Source organism: Taudactylus pleione, unplaced genomic scaffold (assembly GCF_031769625.1).
Source record: "Taudactylus pleione unplaced genomic scaffold, aTauple2 ptg000282l, whole genome shotgun sequence".
Lineage (NCBI taxonomy): Eukaryota > Metazoa > Chordata > Amphibia > Anura > Myobatrachidae > Taudactylus > Taudactylus pleione.
This window is the reverse complement of record NW_028284684.1, coordinates 13,906,340-13,930,826: the sequence shown is the minus strand read 5'-3', so window position 1 is coordinate 13,930,826 and position 24,487 is coordinate 13,906,340. Positions and strand designations below refer to the sequence as shown.

The 24,487-nt window shown below is 39.0% G+C and overlaps 6 non-coding genes across 6 annotated transcripts; all 6 read right to left on the bottom strand.

The window, feature by feature from the left end:
• Window positions 1–786: 786 nt before the first annotated feature.
• TRNAD-GUC (transfer RNA aspartic acid (anticodon GUC)) lies at window positions 787–858 on the bottom strand. The gene has a single exon. It is a non-coding gene; the product is annotated as a tRNA-Asp (tRNA).
• A 7,222-nt stretch (window positions 859–8,080) lies between these two features.
• On the bottom strand, window positions 8,081–8,152 carry TRNAD-GUC (transfer RNA aspartic acid (anticodon GUC)). Its single transcript has one exon. It is a non-coding gene; the product is annotated as a tRNA-Asp (tRNA).
• A 3,959-nt stretch (window positions 8,153–12,111) lies between these two features.
• On the bottom strand, window positions 12,112–12,183 carry TRNAD-GUC (transfer RNA aspartic acid (anticodon GUC)). The gene has a single exon. It is a non-coding gene; the product is annotated as a tRNA-Asp (tRNA).
• A 5,963-nt stretch (window positions 12,184–18,146) lies between these two features.
• TRNAD-GUC (transfer RNA aspartic acid (anticodon GUC)) lies at window positions 18,147–18,218 on the bottom strand. Its single transcript has one exon. It is a non-coding gene; the product is annotated as a tRNA-Asp (tRNA).
• Window positions 18,219–20,151: 1,933 nt separating this feature from the next.
• TRNAD-GUC (transfer RNA aspartic acid (anticodon GUC)) lies at window positions 20,152–20,223 on the bottom strand. Its single transcript has one exon. It is a non-coding gene; the product is annotated as a tRNA-Asp (tRNA).
• Window positions 20,224–22,167: 1,944 nt separating this feature from the next.
• TRNAD-GUC (transfer RNA aspartic acid (anticodon GUC)) lies at window positions 22,168–22,239 on the bottom strand. The gene has a single exon. It is a non-coding gene; the product is annotated as a tRNA-Asp (tRNA).
• Window positions 22,240–24,487: the final 2,248 nt, after the last annotated feature.

Here is a 24,487-nt window from a genome sequence, read left to right as displayed (position 1 = left end):
ATTGACAGCCGCTCCGTCTTGTAGCTAGACCCATATCGATGGAGCAGCCGTCGCTGGACGGATCTTGCGCATGCACACGCCGTAGGCGGCGCATGGGTAGTGGGGGACCGTCGAACCACTTACGAGTGTTGTGCGCTTGCGAGTGTGTCTGAATCAGGCCCATAGTCCTTAGGAAAATTTTTGGGTGCTTGCCAAAGACATGTAAATGAAGTGCTTCTTAAAAAATAAAATCCATTCTACTAACCATTGCAAAATGGAATTTGGGTCTTGAGGACCCACCTCATGGAGTTGGGCTTAGACAGCACAAGAAAATTGCTTGAGAAGTTACTTGACCTATACTGTTCTTGAGAATGGGGCCCAGCAATGTGGTCTTTCAATGCTAGAAATGTCAAAATAATTCTGAATGTTGTAGTTTGATGTCCTAGAAAATGTGTGCAGTTTTCATTCCAAAAAGTGGCATACACCAATATGCCAACCTCCTTGCCTATATTTTATTTCTACATATAAAAATGTAAGTATGTATAAACCTCCCCAAAATACCAAACCATTCTGATTTATTCCATAGCCACCGAACGCCAACAAATGGTAATAGAAGTATATCATTACAGTTGGTACATTTTGTTTTCTCTATCTGCTATTCCATTTGTATGGATCTATGAGGGTTTCCTTTAAGTACACATCTCAATATATTATAGTTTGGGTTGTTATTTATGCATGCCATAACATTTGTATTATTATTTTTCCACTGTGTCTGAAATGGAATATTGGAGAAATAAAAGTTATAGCCTCCCCGTCGGGGAATTGAACCCCGGTCTCCCGCATGACAGGCGGGGATACTCACCACTATACTAACGAGGATCAGCTGTGGGCTGTGATTTCTGGTCCAGTCCAGAAAAGTGATTTTCAACTAAGAGTTGTTATAATTTCCTTGGGTAATGAAAATGATTGAAATCATTTATACATCAATTTGTTAGTGTACTCTTTCACCATATATCAGATCCATGTCGATTCTTCTGCATCATGAGCTAGGTCAAATGCTTATAGAAATTGCCCCAGCTATCATTTTCTTACTCTACCCATGTCCGATAATCCCTGGACTGAGATGTTCTAGGATTTTACTGTTGATTTGCCAGTGTTTATAGGTATTTCTATGAATTGATTTATGGTTGACCATTTCTGATGCTTGATTGTATATTTAGTAATTCAAGATCCTTTAAAAAGCTCAAGTGAATTTAGCAAAACCCATTACCCCTTATCAACTTTTTTCTAATTAGAATTTGCTTAGAAATCCTTGAATGGCTAAAAGACTATTATGCTAGAGACCAATGGTAGCTCTGCATGAGGAATATTAAACTCCAAATCTCTTCTGCTAAATTATGCCCAAATTATGTGAATGCTATAAAAATTGATAATTTATTCTATTATTCAGCTACTGTTTCCAACTTAATTAAAAAAAATATATATATATATATATATTCACTCTTCTTTTAAGGCACCAATAAATATCTATGCATTTTCTGGATATTCTATACCATACAATTTTAATACATGGGAATCCTGAATATAAAGTCTAATAAATGCTGGATTTGCCATGTTGTACATGTTCTAAGCAATATCTTTTAGATTATAGCTGATATAGGGCCTAATTCAGAGCCGCTTGCTGCTAGTGAGTGCTTGCTCAGAATAACGGCGGTTTTTTATGTTTTGTATTTGTTTTTTTCTTTCATCAGGCCGCTCGCTAAGCTGTGGGTGACTACCCACAGCTTTTGCGAGTGGCCTGGAGCCCATCACGATTATCGTGACCATCAGGCTTGCGAGGAGACCCTGTAGAAGGGTCTGAGCTCTCACAAGCCCGAGTAAACTTCCTGCTCTAATAGAACAGGAAGTCCACTACTGACATCACTAGTGATGTCAGTAGGGCCACCCACAAACACCAGGCGTTCCTAAGGGAATGCCTGCATTTGTGCAGTCACCCCCCCCTCCCCGCATACAAAACGCGGTGAGTTATCAATCAACATTGACAGCCGCTCCGTCTTGTAGCTAGACCCATATCGATGGAGCAGCCGTCGCTGGACGGATCTTGCGCATGCACATGCCGGAGGCGGCGCATGGGTAGTGGGGGACCGTCGAACCACTTACGAGTGTTGTGCGCTTGCGAGTGTGTCTGAATCAGGCCCATAGTCCTTAGGAAAATTTTTGGGTGCTTGCCAAAGACATGTAAATGAAGTGCTTCTTAAAAAATAAAATCCATTCTACTAACCATTGCAAAATGGAATTTGGGTCTTGAGGACCCACCTCATGGAGTTGGGCTTAGACAGCACAAGAAAATTGCTTGAGAAGTTACTTGACCTATACTGTTCTTGAGAATGGGGCCCAGCAATGTGGTCTTTCAATGCTAGAAATGTCAAAATAATTCTGAATGTTGTAGTTTGATGTCCTAGAAAATGTGTGCAGTTTTCATTCCAAAAAGTGGCATACACCAATATGCCAACCTCCTTGCCTATATTTTATTTCTACATATAAAAATGTAAGTATGTATAAACCTCCCCAAAATACCAAACCATTCTGATTTATTCCATAGCCACCGAACGCCAACAAATGGTAATAGAAGTATATCATTACAGTTGGTACATTTTGTTTTCTCTATCTGCTATTCCATTTGTATGGATCTATGAGGGTTTCCTTTAAGTACACATCTCAATATATTATAGTTTGGGTTGTTATTTATGCATGCCATAACATTTGTATTATTATTTTTCCACTGTGTCTGAAATGGAATATTGGAGAAATAAAAGTTATTGCCTCCCCGTCGTGGAATTGAACCCCGGTCTCCCGCGTGACAGGCGGGGATACTCACCACTATACTAACGAGGATCAGCTGTGTGCTGTGATTTCTGGTCCAGTCCAGAAAATTGATTTTCAACTAAGAGTTGTTATAATTTCCTTGGGTAATGAAAATGATTGAAATCATTTATACATCAATTTGTTAGTGTACTCTTTCACCATATATCAGATCCATGTCGATTCTTCTGCATCATGAGCTAGGTCAAATGCTTATAGAAATTGCCCCAGCTATCATTTTCTTACTCTACCCATGTCCGATAATCCCTGGACTGAGATGTTCTAGGATTTTACTGTTGATTTGCCAGTGTTTATAGGTATTTCTATGAATTGATTTATGGTTGACCATTTCTGATGCTTGATTGTATATTTAGTAATTCAAGATCCTTTAAAAAGCTCAAGTGAATTTAGCAAAACCCATTACCCCTTATCAACTTTTTTCTAATTAGAATTTGCTTAGAAATCCTTGAATGGCTAAAAGACTATTATGCTAGAGACCAATGGTAGCTCTGCATGAGGAATATTAAACTCCAAATCTCTTCTGCTAAATTATGCCCAAATTATGTGAATGCTATGAAAATTGATAATTTATTCTATTATTCAGCTACTGTTTCCAACTTAATTAAAAAAAAAAAAATATATATATATATATATATTCTCTCTTCTTTTAAGGTACCAATAAATATCTATGCATTTTCTGGATATTCTATACCATACAATTTTAATACATGGGAATCCTGAATATAAAGTCCAATAAATGCTGGATTTGCCATGTTGTACATGTTCTAAGCAATATCTTTTAGATTATAGCTGATATAGGGCCTGATTCAGAGCCGCTTGCTGCTAGTGAGTGCTTGCTCAGAATAACGGCGGTTTTTTATGTTTTGTATTTGTTTTTTTCTTTCATCAGGCCGCTCGCTAAGCTGTGGGTGACTACCCACAGCTTTTGCGAGTGGCCTGGAGCCCATCGCGATTATCGTGACCATCAGGCTTGCGAGGAGACCCTGTGGAAGGGTCTGAGCTCTCACAAGCCCGAGTAAACTTCCTGCTCTAATAGAACAGGAAGTCCACTACTGACATCACTAGTGATATCAGTAGGGCCACCCACAAACACCAGGCGTTCCTAAGGGAATGCCTGCATTTGTGCAGCCACCCCCCCCTCCCCGCATACAAAACGCGGTGAGTTATCAATCAACATTGACAGCCGCTCCGTCTTGTAGCTAGACACATATCGATGGAGCAGCCGTCACTGGACGGATCTTGCGCATGCACACGCCGGAGGCGGCGCATGGGTAGTGGGGGACCGTCGAACCACTTACGAGTGTTGTGCGCTTGCGAGTGTGTCTGAATCAGGCCCATAGTCCTTAGGAAAATTTTTGGGTGCTTGCCAAAGACATGTAAATGAAGTGCTTCTTAAAAAATAAAATCCATTCTACTAACCATTGCAAAATGGAATTTGGGTCTTGAGGACCCACCTCATGGAGTTGGGCTTAGACAGCACAAGAAAATTGCTTGAGAAGTTACTTGACCTATACTGTTCTTGAGAATGGGGCCCAGCAATGTGGTCTTTCAATGCTAGAAATGTCAAAATAATTCTGAATGTTGTAGTTTGATGTCCTAGAAAATGTGTGCAGTTTTCATTCCAAAAAGTGGCATACACCAATATGCCAACCTCCTTGCCTATATTTTATTTCTACATATAAAAATGTAAGTATGTATAAACCTCCCCAAAATACCAAACCATTCTGATTTATTCCATAGCCACCGAACGCCAACAAATGGTAATAGAAGTATATCATTACAGTTGGTACATTTTGTTTTCTCTATCTGCTATTCCATTTGTATGGATCTATGAGGGTTTCCTTTAAGTACACATCTCAATATATTATAGTTTGGGTTGTTATTTATGCATGCCATAACATTTGTATTATTATTTTTCCACTGTGTCTGAAATGGAATATTGGAGAAATAAAAGTTATAGCCTCCCCGTCGTGGAATTGAACCCCGGTCTCCCGCGTGACAGGCGGGGATACTCACCACTATACTAACGAGGATCAGCTGTGTGCTGTGATTTCTGGTCCAGTCCAGAAAATTGATTTTCAACTAAGAGTTGTTATAATTGCCTTGGGTAATGAAAATGATTGAAATCATTTATACATCAATTTGTTAGTGTACTCTTTCACCATATATCAGATCCATGTCGATTCTTCTGCATCATGAGCTAGGTCAAATGCTTATAGAAATTGCCCCAGCTATCATTTTCTTACTCTACCCATGTCCGATAATCCCTGGACTGAGATGTTCTAGGATTTTACTGTTGATTTGCCAGTGTTTATAGGTATTTCTATGAATTGATTTATGGTTGACCATTTCTGATGCTTGATTGTATATTTAGTAATTCAAGATCCTTTAAAAAGCTCAAGTGAATTTAGCAAAACCCATTACCCCTTATCAACTTTTTTCTAATTAGAATTTGCTTAGAAATCCTTGAATGGCTAAAAGACTATTATGCTAGAGACCAATGGTAGCTCTGCATGAGGAATATTAAACTCCAAATCTCTTCTGCTAAATTATGCCCAAATTATGTGAATGCTATGAAAATTGATAATTTATTCTATTATTCAGCTACTGTTTCCAACTTAATTAAAAAAAAAATATATATATATATATATATATATATATATATATTCTCTCTTCTTTTAAGGTACCAATAAATATCTATGCATTTTCTGGATATTCTATACCATACAATTTTAATACATGGGAATCCTGAATATAAAGTCCAATAAATGCTGGATTTGCCATGTTGTACATGTTCTAAGCAATATCTTTTAGATTATAGCTGATATAGGGCCTGATTCAGAGCCGCTTGCTGCTAGTGAGTGCTTGCTCAGAATAACGGCGGTTTTTTATGTTTTGTATTTGTTTTTTTCTTTCATCAGGCCGCTCGCTAAGCTGTGGGTGACTACCCACAGCTTTTGCGAGTGGCCTGGAGCCCATCGCGATTATCGTGACCATCAGGCTTGCGAGGAGACCCTGTGGAAGGGTCTGAGCTCTCACAAGCCCGAGTAAACTTCCTGCTCTAATAGAACAGGAAGTCCACTACTGACATCACTAGTGATATCAGTAGGGCCACCCACAAACACCAGGCGTTCCTAAGGGAATGCCTGCATTTGTGCAGCCACCCCCCCCTCCCCGCATACAAAACGCGGTGAGTTATCAATCAACATTGACAGCCGCTCCGTCTTGTAGCTAGACACATATCGATGGAGCAGCCGTCACTGGACGGATCTTGCGCATGCACACGCCGGAGGCGGCGCATGGGTAGTGGGGGACCGTCGAACCACTTACGAGTGTTGTGCACTTGCGAGTGTGTCTGAATCAGGCCCATAGTCCTTAGGAAAATTTTTGTGTGCTTGCCAAAGACATGTAAATGAAGTGCTTCTTAAAAAATAAAATCCATTCTACTAACCATTGCAAAATGGAATTTGGGTCTTGAGGACCCACCTCATGGAGTTGGGCTTAGACAGCACAAGAAAATTGCTTGAGAAGTTACTTGACCTATACTGTTCTTGAGAATGGGGCCCAGCAATGTGGTCTTTCAATGCTAGAAATGTCAAAATAATTCTGAATGTTGTAGTTTGATGTCCTAGAAAATGTGTGCAGTTTTCATTCCAAAAAGTGGCATACACCAATATGCCAACCTCCTTGCCTATATTTTATTTCTACATATAAAAATGTAAGTATGTATAAACCTTCCCAAAATACCAAACCATTCTGATTTATTCCATAGCCACCGAACGCCAACAAATGGTAATAGAAGTATATCATTACAGTTGGTACATTTTGTTTTCTCTATCTGCTATTCCATTTGTATGGATCTATGAGGGTTTCCTTTAAGTACACATCTCAATATATTATAGTTTGGGTTGTTATTTATGCATGCCATAACATTTGTATTATTATTTTTCCACTGTGTCTGAAATGGAATATTGGAGAAATAAAAGTTATTGCCTCCCCGTCAGGGAATTGAACCCCGGTCTCCTGCGTGACAGGCGGGGATACTCACCACTATACTAACAAGGATCAGCTGTGTGCTGTGATTTCTGGTCCAGTCCAGAAAAGTGATTTTCAACTAAGAGTTGTTATAATTTCCTTGGGTAATGAAAATGATTGAAATCATTTATACATCAATTTGTTAGTGTACTCTTTCACCATATATGAGATCCATGTCGATTCTTCTGCATCATGAGCTAGGTCAAATGCTTATAGAAATTGCCCCAGCTATCATTTTCTTACTCTACCCATGTCCGATAATCCCTGGACTGAGATGTTCTAGGATTTTACTGTTGATTTGCCAGTGTTTATAGGTATTTCTATGAATTGATTTATGGTTGACCATTTCTGATTGTATATTTAGTAATTCACAAAACGCGGTGAGTTATCAATCAACATTGACAGCCGCTCCGTCTTGTAGCTAGACCCATATCGATGGAGCAGCCGTCGCTGGACGGATCTTGCGCATGCACACGCCGGAGGCTGCGCATGGGTAGTGGGGGACCGTCGAACCACTTACGAGTGTTGTGCGCTTGCGAGTGTGTCTGAATCAGGCCCATAGTCCTTAGGAAAATTTTTGGGTGCTTGCCAAAGACATGTAAATGAAGTGCTTGTTAAAAAATAAAATCCATTCTACTAACCATTGCAAAATGGAATTTGGGTCTTGAGGACCCACCTCATGGAGTTGGGCTTAGACAGCAGAAGAAAATTGCTTGAGAAGTTACTTGACCTATACTGTTCTTGAGAATAGGGCCCAACAATGTGGTCTTTCAATGCTAGAAATGTCAAAATAATTCTGAATGTTGTAGTTTGATGTCCTAGAAAATGTGTGCAGTTTTCATTCCAAAAAGTGGCATACACCAATATGCCAACCTCCTTGCCTATATTTTATTTCTACATATAAAAATGTAAGTATGTATAAACCTTCCCAAAATACCAAACCATTCTGATTTATTCCATAGCCACCTAACGCCAACAAATGGTAATAGAAGTATATCATTACAGTTGGTACATTTTGTTTTCTCTATCTGCTATTCCATTTGTATGGATCTATGAGGGTTTCCTTTAAGTACACATCTCAATATATTATAGTTTGGGTTGTTATTTATGCATGCCATAACATTTGTATTATTATTTTTCCACTGTGTCTGAAATGGAATATTGGAGAAATAAAAGTTATAGCCTCCCCGTCGGGGAATTGAACCCCGGTCTCCCGCATGACAGGCGGGGATACTCACCACTATACTAACGAGGATCAGCTGTGTGCTGTGATTTCTGGTCCAGTCCAGAAAAGTGATTTTCAACTAAGAGTTGTTATAATTTCCTTGGGTAATGAAAATGATTGAAATCATTTATACATCAATTTGTTAGTGTACTCTTTCACCATATATCAGATCCATGTCGATTCTTCTGCGTCATGAGCTAGGTCAAATGCTTATAGAAATTGCCCCAGCTATCATTTTCTTACTCTACCCATGTCCGATAATCCCTGGACTGAGATGTTCTAGGATTTTACTGTTGATTTGCCAGTGTTTATAGGTATTTCTATGAATTGATTTATGGTTGACCATTTCTGATGCTTGATTGTATATTTAGTAATTCAAGATCCTTTAAAAAGCTCAAATGAATTTAGCAAAACCCATTACCCCTTATCAACTTTTTTCTAATTAGAATTTGCTTAGATATCCTTGAATGGCTAAAAGACTATTATGCTAGAGACCAATGGTAGCTCTGCATGAGGAATATTAAACTCCAAATCTCTTCTGCTAAATTATGCCCAAATTATGTGAATGCTATAAAAATTTATAATTTATTCTATTATTCAGCTACTGTTTCCAACTTAATTAAAAAAAAAATATATATGTATATATTCACTCTTCTTTTAAGGCACCAATAAATATCTATGCATTTTCTGGATATTCTATACCATACAATTTTAATACATGGGAATCCTGAATATAAAGTCCAATAAATGCTGGATTTGCCATGTTGTACATGTTCTAAGCAATATCTTTTAGATTATAGCTGATATAGGGCTTGATTCAGAGCCGCTTGCTGCTAGTGAGTGCTTGCTCAGAATAACGGCGTTCTTTTATGTTTTGTATTTGTTTTTTTTCTTTCATCAGGCCGCTCGCTAAGCTGTGGGTGACTACCCACAGCTTTTGCGAGTGGCCTGGAGCCCATCACGATTATCGTGACCATCAGGCTTGCGAGGAGACCCTGTGGAAGGGTCTGAGCTCTCACAAGCCCGAGTAAACTTCCTGCTCTAATAGAACAGGAAGTCCACTACTGACATCACTAGTGATGTCAGTAGGGCCACCCAAAAACACCAGGCGTTCCTAAGGGAATGCCTGCATTTGTGCAGCCAACCCCCCCTCCCCGCATACAAAACGCGGTGAGTTATCAATCAACATTGACAGCCGCTCCGTCTTGTAGCTAGACCCATATCGATGGAGCAGCCGTCGCTGGACGGATCTTGCGCATGCACACGCCGGAGGCTGCGCATGGGTAGTGGGGGACCGTCGAACCACTTACGAGTGTTGTGCGCTTGCGAGTGTGTCTGAATCAGGCCCATAGTCCTTAGGAAAATTTTTGGGTGCTTGCCAAAGACATGTAAATGAAGTGCTTGTTAAAAAATAAAATCCATTCTACTAACCATTGCAAAATGGAATTTGGGTCTTGAGGACCCACCTCATGGAGTTGGGCTTAGACAGCACAAGAAAATTGCTTGAGAAGTTACTTGACCTATACTGTTCTTGAGAATAGGGCCCAACAATGTGGTCTTTCAATGCTAGAAATGTCAAAATAATTCTGAATGTTGTAGTTTGATGTCCTAGAAAATGTGTGCAGTTTTCATTCCAAAAAGTGGCATACACCAATATGCCAACCTCCTTGCCTATATTTTATTTCTACATATAAAAATGTAAGTATGTATAAACCTTCCCAAAATACCAAACCATTCTGATTTATTCCATAGCCACCTAACGCCAACAAATGGTAATAGAAGTATATCATTACAGTTGGTACATTTTGTTTTCTCTATCTGCTATTCCATTTGTATGGATCTATGAGGGTTTCCTTTAAGTACACATCTCAATATATTATAGTTTGGGTTGTTATTTATGCATGCCATAACATTTGTATTATTATTTTTCCACTGTGTCTGAAATGGAATATTGGAGAAATAAAAGTTATAGCCTCCCCGTCGGGGAATTGAAACCCGGTCTCCCGCGTGACAGGCGGGGATACTCACCACTATACTAACGAGGATCATCTGTGTGCTGTGATTTCTGGTCCAGTCCAGAAAAGTGATTTTCAACTAAGAGTTGTTATAATTTCCTTGGGTAATGAAAATGATTGAAATCATTTATACATCAATTTGTTAGTGTACTCTTTCACCATATATCAGATCCATGTCGATTCTTCTGCATCATGAGCTAGGTCAAATGCTTATAGAAATTGCCCCAGCTATCATTTTCTTACTCTACCCATGTCCGATAATCCCTGGACTGAGATGTTCTAGGATTTTACTGTTGATTTGCCAGTGTTTATAGGTATTTCTATGAATTGATTTATGGTTGACCATTTCTGATGCTTGATTGTATATTTAGTAATTCAAGATCCTTTAAAAAGCTCAAATGAATTTAGCAAAACCCATTACCCCTTATCAACTTTTTTCTAATTAGAATTTGCTTAGAAATCCTTGAATGGCTAAAAGACTATTATGCTAGAGACCAATGGTAGCTCTGCATGAGGAATATTAAACTCCAAATCTCTTCTGCTAAATTATGCCCAAATTATGTGAATGCTATAAAAATTGATAATTTATTCTATTATTCAGCTACTGTTTCCAACTTAATTAAAAAAAAATATATATATATATATATATTCACTCTTCTTTTAAGGCACCAATAAATATCTATGCATTTTCTGGATATTCTATACCATACAATTTTAATACATGGGAATCCTGAATATAAAGTCCAATAAATGCTGGATTTGCCATGTTGTACATGTTCTAAGCAATATCTTTTAGATTATAGCTGATATAGGGCCTGATTCAGAGCCGCTTGCTGCTAGTGAGTGCTTGCTCAGAATAACGGCGTTTTTTTATGTTTTGTATTTGTTTTTTTCTTTCATCAGGCCGCTCGCTAAGCTGTGGGTGACTACCCACAGCTTTTGCGAGAGGCCTGGAGCCCATCGTGATTATCGTGACCATCAGGCTTGCGAGGAGACCCTGTGGAAGTGTCTGAGCTCTCACAAGCCCGAGTAAACTTCCTGCTCTAATAGAACAGGAAGTCCACTACTGACATCACTAGTGATATCAGTAGGGCCACCCACAAACACCAGGCGTTCCTAAGGGAATGCCGGCATTTGTGCAGCCACCCCCCCTCCCCGCATACAAAACGCGGTGAGTTATCAATCAACATTGACAGCCGCTCCGTCTTGTAGCTAGACCCATATCGATGGAGCAGCCATCGCTGGATGGATCTTGCGCATGCACACGCCGGAGGCGGCGCATGGGTAGTGCGGGACCGTCGAACCACTTCCGAGTGTTGTGCGCTTGCGAGTGTGTCTGAATCAGGCCCATAGTCCTTAGGAAAATTTTTGGGTGCTTGCCAAAGACATGTAAATGAAGTGCTTGTTAAAAAATAAAATCCATTCTACTAACCATTGCAAAATGGAATTTGGATCTTGAGGACCCACCTCATGGAGTTGGGCTTAGACAGCACAAGAAAATTGCTTGAGAAGTTACTTGACCTATACTGTTCTTGAGAATAGGGCCCAACAATGTGGTCTTTCAATGCTAGAAATGTCAAAATAATTCTGAATGTTGTAGTTTGATGTCCTAGAAAATGTGTGCAGTTTTCATTCCAAAAAGTGGCATACACCAATATGCCAACCTCCTTGCCTATATTTTATTTCTACATATAAAAATGTAAGTATGTATAAACCTTCCCAAAATACCAAACCATTCTGATTTATTCCATAGCCACCTAACGCCAACAAATGGTAATAGAAGTATATCATTACAGTTGGTACATTTTGTTTTCTCTATCTGCTATTCCATTTGTATGGATCTATGAGGGTTTCCTTTAAGTACACATCTCAATATATTATAGTTTGGGTTGTTATTTATGCATGCCATAACATTTGTATTATTATTTTTCCACTGTGTCTGAAATGGAATAGTGGAGAAATAAAAGTTATAGCCTCCCCATCGGGGAATTGAACCCAGGTCTCCCGCGTGACAGGCGGGGATACTCACCACTATACTAACGAGGATCAGCTGTGGGCTGTGATTTCTGGTCCAGTCCAGAAAAGTGATTTTCAACTAAGAGTTGTTATAATTTCCTTGGGTAATGAAAATGATTGAAATCATTTATACATCAATTTGTTAGTGTACTCTTTCACCATATATCAGATCCATGTCGATTCTTCTGCGTCATGAGCTAGGTCAAATGCTTATAGAAATTGCCCCAGCTATCATTTTCTTACTCTACCCATGTCCGATAATCCCTGGACTGAGATGTTCTAGGATTTTACTGTTGATTTGCCAGTGTTTATAGGTACTTCTATGAATTGATTTATGGTTGACCATTTCTGATGCTTGATTGTATATTTAGTAATTCAAGATCCTTTAAAAAGCTCAAATGAATTTAGCAAAACCCATTACCCCTTATCAACTTTTTTCTAATTAGTATTTGCTTAGATATCCTTGAATGGCTAAAAGACTATTATGCTAGAGACCAATGGTAGCTCTGCATGAGGAATATTAAACTCCAAATCTCTTCTGCTAAATTATGCCCAAATTATGTGAATGCTATAAAAATTTATAATTTATTCTATTATTCAGCTACTGTTTCCAACTTAATTAAAAAAAAAATATATATGTATATATTCACTCTTCTTTTAAGGCACCAATAAATATCTATGCATTTTCTGGATATTCTATACCATACAATTTTAATACATGGGAATCCTGAATATAAAGTCCAATAAATGCTGGATTTGCCATGTTGTACATGTTCTAAGCAATATCTTTTAGATTATAGCTGATATAGGGCTTGATTCAGAGCCGCTTGCTGCTAGTGAGTGCTTGCTCAGAATAACGGCGTTCTTTTATGTTTTGTATTTGTTTTTTTTCTTTCATCAGGCCGCTCGCTAAGCTGTGGGTGACTACCCACAGCTTTTGCGAGTGGCCTGGAGCCCATCACGATTATCGTGACCATCAGGCTTGCGAGGAGACCCTGTGGAAGGGTCTGAGCTCTCACAAGCCCGAGTAAACTTCCTGCTCTAATAGAACAGGAAGTCCACTACTGACATCACTAGTGATGTCAGTAGGGCCACCCAAAAACACCAGGCGTTCCTAAGGGAATGCCTGCATTTGTGCAGCCAACCCCCCCTCCCCGCATACAAAACGCGGTGAGTTATCAATCAACATTGACAGCCGCTCCGTCTTGTAGCTAGACCCATATCGATGGAGCAGCCGTCGCTGGACGGATCTTGCGCATGCACACGCCGGAGGCTGCGCATGGGTAGTGGGGGACCGTCGAACCACTTACGAGTGTTGTGCGCTTGCGAGTGTGTCTGAATCAGGCCCATAGTCCTTAGGAAAATTTTTGGGTGCTTGCCAAAGACATGTAAATGAAGTGCTTGTTAAAAAATAAAATCCATTCTACTAACCATTGCAAAATGGAATTTGGGTCTTGAGGACCCACCTCATGGAGTTGGGCTTAGACAGCACAAGAAAATTGCTTGAGAAGTTACTTGACCTATACTGTTCTTGAGAATAGGGCCCAACAATGTGGTCTTTCAATGCTAGAAATGTCAAAATAATTCTGAATGTTGTAGTTTGATGTCCTAGAAAATGTGTGCAGTTTTCATTCCAAAAAGTGGCATACACCAATATGCCAACCTCCTTGCCTATATTTTATTTCTACATATAAAAATGTAAGTATGTATAAACCTTCCCAAAATACCAAACCATTCTGATTTATTCCATAGCCACCTAACGCCAACAAATGGTAATAGAAGTATATCATTACAGTTGGTACATTTTGTTTTCTCTATCTGCTATTCCATTTGTATGGATCTATGAGGGTTTCCTTTAAGTACACATCTCAATATATTATAGTTTGGGTTGTTATTTATGCATGCCATAACATTTGTATTATTATTTTTCCACTGTGTCTGAAATGGAATATTGGAGAAATAAAAGTTATAGCCTCCCCGTCGGGGAATTGAAACCCGGTCTCCCGCGTGACAGGCGGGGATACTCACCACTATACTAACGAGGATCATCTGTGTGCTGTGATTTCTGGTCCAGTCCAGAAAAGTGATTTTCAACTAAGAGTTGTTATAATTTCCTTGGGTAATGAAAATGATTGAAATCATTTATACATCAATTTGTTAGTGTACTCTTTCACCATATATCAGATCCATGTCGATTCTTCTGCATCATGAGCTAGGTCAAATGCTTATAGAAATTGCCCCAGCTATCATTTTCTTACTCTACCCATGTCCGATAATCCCTGGACTGAGATGTTCTAGGATTTTACTGTTGATTTGCCAGTGTTTATAGGTATTTCTATGAATTGATTTATGGTTGACCATTTCTGATGCTTGATTGTATATTTAGTAATTCAAGATCCTTTAAAAAGCTCAAATGAATTTAGCAAAACCCATTACCCCTTATCAACTTTTTTCTAATTAGAATTTGCTTAGAAATCCTTGAATGGCTAAAAGACTATTATGCTAGAGACCAATGGTAGCTCTGCATGAGGAATATTAAACTCCAAATCTCTTCTGCTAAATTATGCCCAAATTATGTGAATGCTATAAAAATTGATAATTTATTCTATTATTCAGCTACTGTTTCCAACTTAATTAAAAAAAAAAAATATATATATATATATTCACTCTTCTTTTAAGGCACCAATAAATATCTATGCATTTTCTGGATATTCTATACCATACAATTTTAATACATGGGAATCCTGAATATAAAGTCCAATAAATGCTGGATTTGCCATGTTGTACATGTTCTAAGCAATATCTTTTAGATTATAGCTGATATAGGGCCTGATTCAGAGCCGCTTGCTGCTAGTGAGTGCTTGCTCAGAATAACGGCGTTTTTTTATGTTTTGTATTTGTTTTTTTCTTTCATCAGGCCGCTCGCTAAGCTGTGGGTGACTACCCACAGCTTTTGCGAGAGGCCTGGAGCCCATCGTGATTATCGTGACCATCAGGCTTGCGAGGAGACCCTGTGGAAGGGTCTGAGCTCTCACAAGCCCGAGTAAACTTCCTGCTCTAATAGAACAGGAAGTCCACTACTGACATCACTAGTGATATCAGTAGGGCCACCCACAAACACCAGGCGTTCCTAAGGGAATGCCGGCATTTGTGCAGCCACCCCCCCTCCCCGCATACAAAACGCGGTGAGTTATCAATCAACATTGACAGCCGCTCCGTCTTGTAGCTAGACCCATATCGATGGAGCAGCCATCGCTGGATGGATCTTGCGCATGCACACGCCGGAGGCGGCGCATGGGTAGTGCGGGACCGTCGAACCACTTCCGAGTGTTGTGCGCTTGCGAGTGTGTCTGAATCAGGCCCATAGTCCTTAGGAAAATTTTTGGGTGCTTGCCAAAGACATGTAAATGAAGTGCTTGTTAAAAAATAAAATCCATTCTACTAACCATTGCAAAATGGAATTTGGATCTTGAGGACCCACCTCATGGAGTTGGGCTTAGACAGCACAAGAAAATTGCTTGAGAAGTTACTTGACCTATACTGTTCTTGAGAATAGGGCCCAACAATGTGGTCTTTCAATGCTAGAAATGTCAAAATAATTCTGAATGTTGTAGTTTGATGTCCTAGAAAATGTGTGCAGTTTTCATTCCAAAAAGTGGCATACACCAATATGCCAACCTCCTTGCCTATATTTTATTTCTACATATAAAAATGTAAGTATGTATAAACCTTCCCAAAATACCAAACCATTCTGATTTATTCCATAGCCACCTAACGCCAACAAATGGTAATAGAAGTATATCATTACAGTTGGTACATTTTGTTTTCTCTATCTGCTATTCCATTTGTATGGATCTATGAGGGTTTCCTTTAAGTACACATCTCAATATATTATAGTTTGGGTTGTTATTTATGCATGCCATAACATTTGTATTATTATTTTTCCACTGTGTCTGAAATGGAATATTGGAGAAATAAAAGTTATAGCCTCCCCATCGGGGAATTGAACCCAGGTCTCCCGCGTGACAGGCAGGGATACTCACCACTATACTAACGAGGATCAGCTGTGGGCTGTGATTTCTGGTCCAGTCCAGAAAAGTGATTTTCAACTAAGAGTTGTTATAATTTCCTTGGGTAATGAAAATGATTGAAATCATTTATACATCAATTTGTTAGTGTACTCTTTCACCATATATCAGATCAATGTCAATTCTTCTGCATCATGAGCTAGGTCAAATGCTTATAGAAATTGCCCCAGCTATCATTTTCTTACTCTACCCATGTCCGATAATCCCTGGACTGAGATGTTCTAGGATTTTACTGTTGATTTGCCAGTGTTTATAGGTACTTCTATGAATTGATTTATGGTTGACCATTTCTGATGCTTGATTGTATATTTAGTAATTCAAGATCCTTTAAAAAGCTCAAATGAATTTAGCAAAACCCATTACCCCTTATCAACTTTTTTCTAATTAGAATTTGCTTAGAAATCCTTGAATGGCTAAAAGACTATTATGCTAGAGACCAATGGTAGCTCTGCATGAGGAATATTAAACTCCAAATCTCTTCTGCTAAATTATGCCCAAATTATGTGAATGCTATAAAAATTGATAATTTATTCTATTATTCAGCTACTGTTTCCAACTTAATTAAAAAAAATATATATATATGTATATATTCACTCTTCTTTTAAGGCACCAATAAATATCTATGCATTTTCTGGATATTCTATACCATACAATTTTAATACATGGGAATCCTGAATATAAAGTCCAATAAATGCTGGATTTGCCATGTTGCACATGTTCTAAGCAATATCTTTTAGATTATAGCTGATATAGGGCCTGATTCAGAGCCGCTTGCTGCTAGTGAGTGCTTGCTCAGAATAACGGCGTTTTTTTATGTTTTGTATTTGTTTTTTTCTTTCATCAGGCCGCTTGCTAAGCTGTGGGTGACTACCCACAGCTTTTGCGAGTGGCCTGGAGCCCATCGCGATTATCGTGACCATCAGGCTTGCGAGGAGACCCTGTGGAAGGGTCTGAGCTCTCACAAGCCCGAGTAACTTCCTGCTCTAATAGAACAGGAAGTCCACTACTGACATCACTAGTGATGTCAGTAGGGCCACCCACAAACACCAGGCATTCCTAAGGGAATGCCGGCATTTGTGCAGCCACCCCCCCCTCCCCGCATACAAAACGCGGTGAGTTATCAATCAACATTGACAGCCGCTCCGTCTTGTAGCTAGACCCATATCGATGGAGCAGCCGTCGCTGGACGGATCTTGCGCATGCACACGCCGGAGGCGGCGCATGGGTAGTGGGGGATCGTCAAACCACTTACGAGTGTTGTGCGCTTGCGAGTGTGTCTGAATCAGGCCCATAGTCCTTAGGAAAATTTTTGGGTGCTTGCCAAAGACATGTAAATGAAGTGCTTGTTAAAAAATAAAATCCATTCTACTAACCATTGCAAAATGGAATTTGGGTCTTGAGGACCCACCTCATGGAGTTGGGCTTAGACAGCACAAGAAAATTGCTTGAGAAGTTACTTGACCTATACTGTTCTTGAGAATAGGGCCCAACAATGTGGTCTTTCAATGCTAGAAATGTCAAAATAATTCTGAATGTTGTAGTTTGATGTCCTAGAAAATGTGTGCAGTTTTCATTCCAAAAAGTGGCATGCCAACCTCCTTGCCTATATTTTATTTCTACATATAAAAATGTAAGTATGTATAAACCTTCCCAAAATACCAAACCATTCTGATTTATTCCATAGCCACCTAACGCCAACAAATGGTAATAGAAGTATATCATTACAGTTGGTACATTTTGTTTTCTCTATCTGCTATTCCATTTGTATGGATCTATGAGGGTTTCCTTTAAGTACACATCTCAATATATTATAGTTTGGGTTGTTATTTATGCATGCCATAACATTTGTATTATTATTTTTCCACTGTGTCTGAAATGGAATATTGGAGAAATAAAAGTTATAGCCTCCCCGTCGGGGAATTGAACCCCGGTCTCCCGCGTGACAGGCGGGGATACTCACCACTATACTAACAAGGATCAGATGTGTGCTGTGATTTCTGGTCCAGTCCAGAAAAGTGATTTTCAACTAAGAGTTGTTATAATTTCCTTGGGTAATGAAAATGATTGAAATCATTTATACATCAATTTGTTAGTGTACTCTTTCACCATATATCAGATCCATGTCGATTCTTCTGCATCATGAGCTAGGTCAAATGCTTATAGAAATTGCCCCAGCTATCATTTTCTTACTCTACCCATGTCCGATAATCCCTGGACTGAGATGTTCTAGGATTTTACTGTTGATTTGCCAGTGTTTATAGGTATTTCTATGAATTGATTTATGGTTGACCATTTCTGATGCTTGATTGTATATTTAGTAATTCAAGATCCTTTAAAAAGCTCAAATGAATTTAGCAAAACCCATTACCCCTTATCAACTTTTTTCTAATTAGAATTTGCTTAGAAATCCTTGAATGGCTAAAAGACTATTATGCTAGAGACCAATGGTAGCTCTGCATGAGGAATATTAAACTCCAAATCTCTTCTGCTAAATTATGCCCAAATTATGTGAATGCTATAAAAATTGATAATTTATTCTATTATTCAGCTACTGTTTCCAACTTAATTAAAAAAAATATATATATATGTATATATTCACTCTTCTTTTAAGGCACCAATAAATATCTATGCATTTTCTGGATATTCTATACCATACAATTTTAATACATGGGAATCCTGAATATAAAGTCCAATAAATGCTGGATTTGCCATGTTGCACATGTTCTAAGCAATATCTTTTAGATTATAGCTGATATAGGGCCTGATTCAGAGCCGCTTGCTGCTAGTGAGTGCTTGCTCAGAATAACGGCGTTTTTTTATGTTTTGTATTTGTTTTTTTCTTTCATCAGGCCGCTCGCTAAGCTGTGGGTGACTACCCACAGCTTTTGCGAGTGGCCTGGAGCCCATCGCGATTATCGTGACCATCAGGCTTGCGAGGAGACCCTGTGGAAGGGTCTGAGCTCTCACAAGCCCGAGTAACTTCCTGCTCTAATAGAACAGGAAGTCCACTACTGACATCACTAGTGATGTCAGTAGGGCCACCCACAAACACCAGGCATTCCTAAGGGAATGCCGGCATTTGTGCAGCCACCCCCCCCTCCCCGCATACAAAACGCGGTGAGTTATCAATCAACATTGACAGCCGCTCCGTCTTGTAGCTAGACCCATATCGATGGAGCAGCCGTCGCTGGACGGATCTTGCGCATGCACACGCCGGAGGCGGCGCATGGGTAGTGGGGGATCGTCAAACCACTTACGAGTGTTGTGCGCTTGCGAGTGTGTCTGAATCAGGCCCATAGTCCTTAGGAAAATTTTTGGGTGCTTGCCAAAGACATGTAAATGAAGTGCTTGTTAAAAAATAAAATCCATTCTACTAACCATTGCAAAATGGAATTTGGGTCTTGAGGACCCACCTCATGGAGTTGGGCTTAGACAGCACAAGAAAATTGCTTGAGAAGTTACTTGACCTATACTGTTCTTGAGAATAGGGCCCAACAATGTGGTCTTTCAATGCTAGAAATGTCAAAATAATTCTGAATGTTGTAGTTTGATGTCCTAGAAAATGTGTGCAGTTTTCATTCCAAAAAGTGGCATGCCAACCTCCTTGCCTATATTTTATTTCTACATATAAAAATGTAAGTATGTATAAACCTTCCCAAAATACCAAACCATTCTGATTTATTCCATAGCCACCTAACGCCAACAAATGGTAATAGAAGTATATCATTACAGTTGGTACATTTTGTTTTCTCTATCTGCTATTCCATTTGTATGGATCTATGAGGGTTTCCTTTAAGTACACATCTCAATATATTATAGTTTGGGTTGTTATTTATGCATGCCATAACATTTGTATTATTATTTTTCCACTGTGTCTGAAATGGAATATTGGAGAAATAAAAGTTATAGCCTCCCCGTCGGGGAATTGAACCCCGGTCTCCCGCGTGACAGGCGGGGATACTCACCACTATACTAACAAGGATCAGATGTGTGCTGTGATTTCTGGTCCAGTCCAGAAAAGTGATTTTCAACTAAGAGTTGTTATAATTTCCTTGGGTAATGAAAATGATTGAAATCATTTATACATCAATTTGTTAGTGTACTCTTTCACCATATATCAGATCCATGTCGATTCTTCTGCATCATGAGCTAGGTCAAATGCTTATAGAAATTGCCCCAGCTATCATTTTCTTACTCTACCCATGTCCGATAATCCCTGGACTGAGATGTTCTAGGATTTTACTGTTGATTTGCCAGTGTTTATAGGTATTTCTATGAATTGATTTATGGTTGACCATTTCTGATGCTTGATTGTATATTTAGTAATTCAAGATCCTTTAAAAAGCTCAAATGAATTTAGCAAAACCCATTACCCCTTATCAACTTTTTTCTAATTAGAATTTGCTTAGAAATCCTTGAATGGCTAAAAGACTATTATGCTAGAGACCAATGGTAGCTCTGCATGAGGAATATTAAACTCCAAATCTCTTCTGCTAAATTATGCCCAAATTATGTGAATGCTATAAAAATTGATAATTTATTCTATTATTCAGCTACTGTTTCCAACTTAATTAAAAAAAAAAATATATATATATATTCACTCTTCTTTTAAGGCACCAATAAATATCTATGCATTTTCTGGATATTCTATACCATACAATTTTAATACATGGGAATCCTGAATATAAAGTCCAATAAATGCTGGATTTGCCATGTTGTACATGTTCTAAGCAATATCTTTTAGATTATAGCTGATATAGGGCCTGATTCAGAGCCGCTTGCTGCTAGTGAGTGCTTGCTCAGAATAACGGCGTTTTTTTATGTTTTGTATTTGTTTTTTTCTTTCATCAGGCCGCTCGCTAAGCTGTGGGTGACTACCCACAGCTTTTGCGAGAGGCCTGGAGCCCATCGTGATTATCGTGACCATCAGGCTTGCGAGGAGACCCTGTGGAAGGGTCTGAGCTCTCACAAGCCCGAGTAAACTTCCTGCTCTAATAGAACAGGAAGTCCACTACTGACATCACTAGTGATGTCAGTAGGGCCACCCACAAACACCAGGCGTTCCTAAGGGAATGCCGGCATTTGTGCAGCCACCCCCCCCTCCCCGCATACAAAACGCGGTGAGTTATCAATCAACATTGACAGCCGCTCCATCTTGTAGCTAGACCCATATCGATGGAGCAGCCGTCGCTGGACGGATCTTGCGCATGCACACGCCGGAGGCGGCGCATGGGTAGTGGGGGACCGTCGAACCACTTACGAGTGTTGTGCGCTTGCGAGTGTGTCTGAATCAGGCCCATAGTCCTTAGGAAAATTTTTGGGTGCTTGCCAAAGACATGTAAATGAAGTGCTTGTTAAAAAATAAAATCCAATCTACTAACCATTGCAAAATGGAATTTGGGTCTTGAGGACCCACCTCATGGAGTTGGGCTTAGACAGCACAAGAAAATTGCTTGAGAAGTTACTTGACCTATACTGTTCTTGAGAATAGGGCCCAACAATGCGGTCTTTCAATGCTAGAAATGTCAAAATAATTCTGAATGTTGTAGTTTGATGTCCTAGAAAATGTGTGCAGTTTTCATTCCAAAAAGTGGCATACACCAATATGCCAACCTCCTTGCCTATATTTTATTTCTACATATAAAAATGTAAGTATGTATAAACCTTCCCAAAATACCAAACCATTCTGATTTATTCCATAGCCACCTAACGCCAACAAATGGTAATAGAAGTATATCATTACAGTTGGAACATTTTGTTTTCCCTATCTGCTATTCCATTTGTATGGATCTATGAGGGTTTCCTTTAAGTACACATCTCAATATATTATTATTGTTTGGGTTGTTATTTATGCATGCCATGACATTTGTATTATTATTTTTCCACTGTGTCTGAAATGGAATATTGGAGAAATAAAAGTTATAGCCTCCCCGTCGGGGAATTGAACCCAGGTCTCCCGCGTGACAGGCGGGGATACTCACCACTATACTAACGAGGATCAGCTGTGGGCTGTGATTTCTGGTCCAGTCCAGAAAAGTGATTTTCAACTAAGAGTTGTTATAATTTCCTTGGGTAATGAAAATGATTGAAATCATTTATACATCAATTTGTTAGTGTACTCTTTCACCATATATCAGATCCATGTCGATTCTTCTGCATCATGAGCTAGGTCAAATGCTTATAGAAATTGCCCCAGCTATCATTTTCTTACTCTACCCATGTCCGATAATCTCTGGACTGAGATGTTCTAGGATTTTACTGTTGATTTGCCAGTGTTTATAGGTATTTCTATGAATTGATTTATGGTTGACCATTTCTGATGCTTGATTGTATATTTAGTAATTCAAGATCCTTTAAAAAGCTCAAATGAATTTAGCAAAACCCATAACCCCTTATCAACTTTTTTCTAATTAGAATTTGCTTAGAAATCCTTGAATGGCTAAAAGACTATTATGCTAGAGACCAATGGTAGCTCTGCATGAGGAATATTAAACTCCAAATCTCTTCTGCTAAATTATGCCCAAATTATGTGAATGCTATAAAAATTGATAATTTATTCTATTATTCAGCTACTGTTTCCAACTTAATTAAAAAAAAAATATATATATATATTTCACTCTTCTTTTAAGGCACCAATAAATATCTATGCATTTTCTGGATATTCTATACCATACAATTTTAATACATGGGAATCATGAATATAAAGTCCAATAAATGCTGGATTTGCCATGTTGTACATGTTCTAAGCAATATCTTTTAGATTATAGCTGATATAGGGCCTGATTCAGAGCCGCTTGCTGCTAGTGAGTGCTTGCTCAGAATAACGGCGGTTTTTTATGTTTTGTATTTGTTTTTTTCTTTCATCAGGCCGCTCGCTAAGCTGCGGGTGACTACCCACAGCTTTTGCGAGTGGCCTGGAGCCCATCACAATTATCGTGACCATCAGGCTTGCGAGGAGACCCTGTGGAAGGGTCTGAGCTCTCACAAGCCCGAGTAAACTTCCTGCTCTAATAGAACAGGAAGTCCACTACTGACATCACTAGTGATATCAGTAGGGCCACCCACAAACACCAGGCGTTCCTAAGGGAATGCCTGCATTTGTGCAGCCACCCCCCCTCCCCGCATACAAAACGCGGTGAGTTATCAATCAACATTGACAGCCGCTCCGTCTTGTAGCTAGACCCATATCGATGGAGCAGCCGTCGCTGGACGGATCTTGCGCATGCACACGCCGGAGGCGGCGCATGGGTAGTGGGGGACCGTCGAACCACTTACGAGTGTTGTGCGCTTGCGAGTGTGTCTGAATCAGGCCCATAGTCCTTAGGAAAATTTTTGGGTGCTTGCCAAAGACATGTAAATGAAGTGCTTGTTAAAAAATAAAATCCATTCTACTAACCATTGCAAAATGGAATTTGGATCTTGAGGACCCACCTCATGGAGTTGGGCTTAGACAGCACAAGAAAATTGCTTGAGAAGTTACTTGACCTATTCTGTTCTTGAGAATAGGGCCCAACAATGTGGTCTTTCAATGCTAGAAATGTCAAAATAATTCTGAATGTTGTAGTTTGATGTCCTAGAAAATGTGTGCAGTTTTCATTCCAAAAAGTGGCATACACCAATATGCCAACCTCCTTGCCTATATTTTATTTCTACATATAAAAATGTAAGTATGTATAAACCTTCCCAAAATACCAAACCATTCTGATTTATTCCATAGCCACCTAACGCCAACAAATGGTAATAGAAGTATATCATTACAGTTGGTACATTTTGTTTTCTCTATCTGCTATTCCATTTGTATGGATCTATGAGGGTTTCCTTTAAGTACACATCTCAATATATTATAGTTTGAGTTGTTATTTATGCATGCCATAACATTTGTATTATTATTTTTCCACAGGAAATCCCTGGACTGAGATGTTCTAGGATTTTACTGTTGATTTGCCAGTGTTTATAGGTATTTCTATGAATTGATTTATGGTTGACCATTTCTGATGCTTGATTGTATATTTAGTAATTCAAGATCCTTTAAAAAGCTCAAATGAATTTAGCAAAACCCATTAACCCTTATCAACTTTTTTCTAATTAGAATTTGCTTAGGAATCCTTGAATGGCTAAAAGACTATTATGCTAGAGACCAATGGTAGCTCTGCATGAGGAATATTAAACGCCAAATCTCTTCTGCTAAATTATGCCCAAATTATGTGAATGCTATAAAAATTGATAATTTATTCTATTATTCAGCT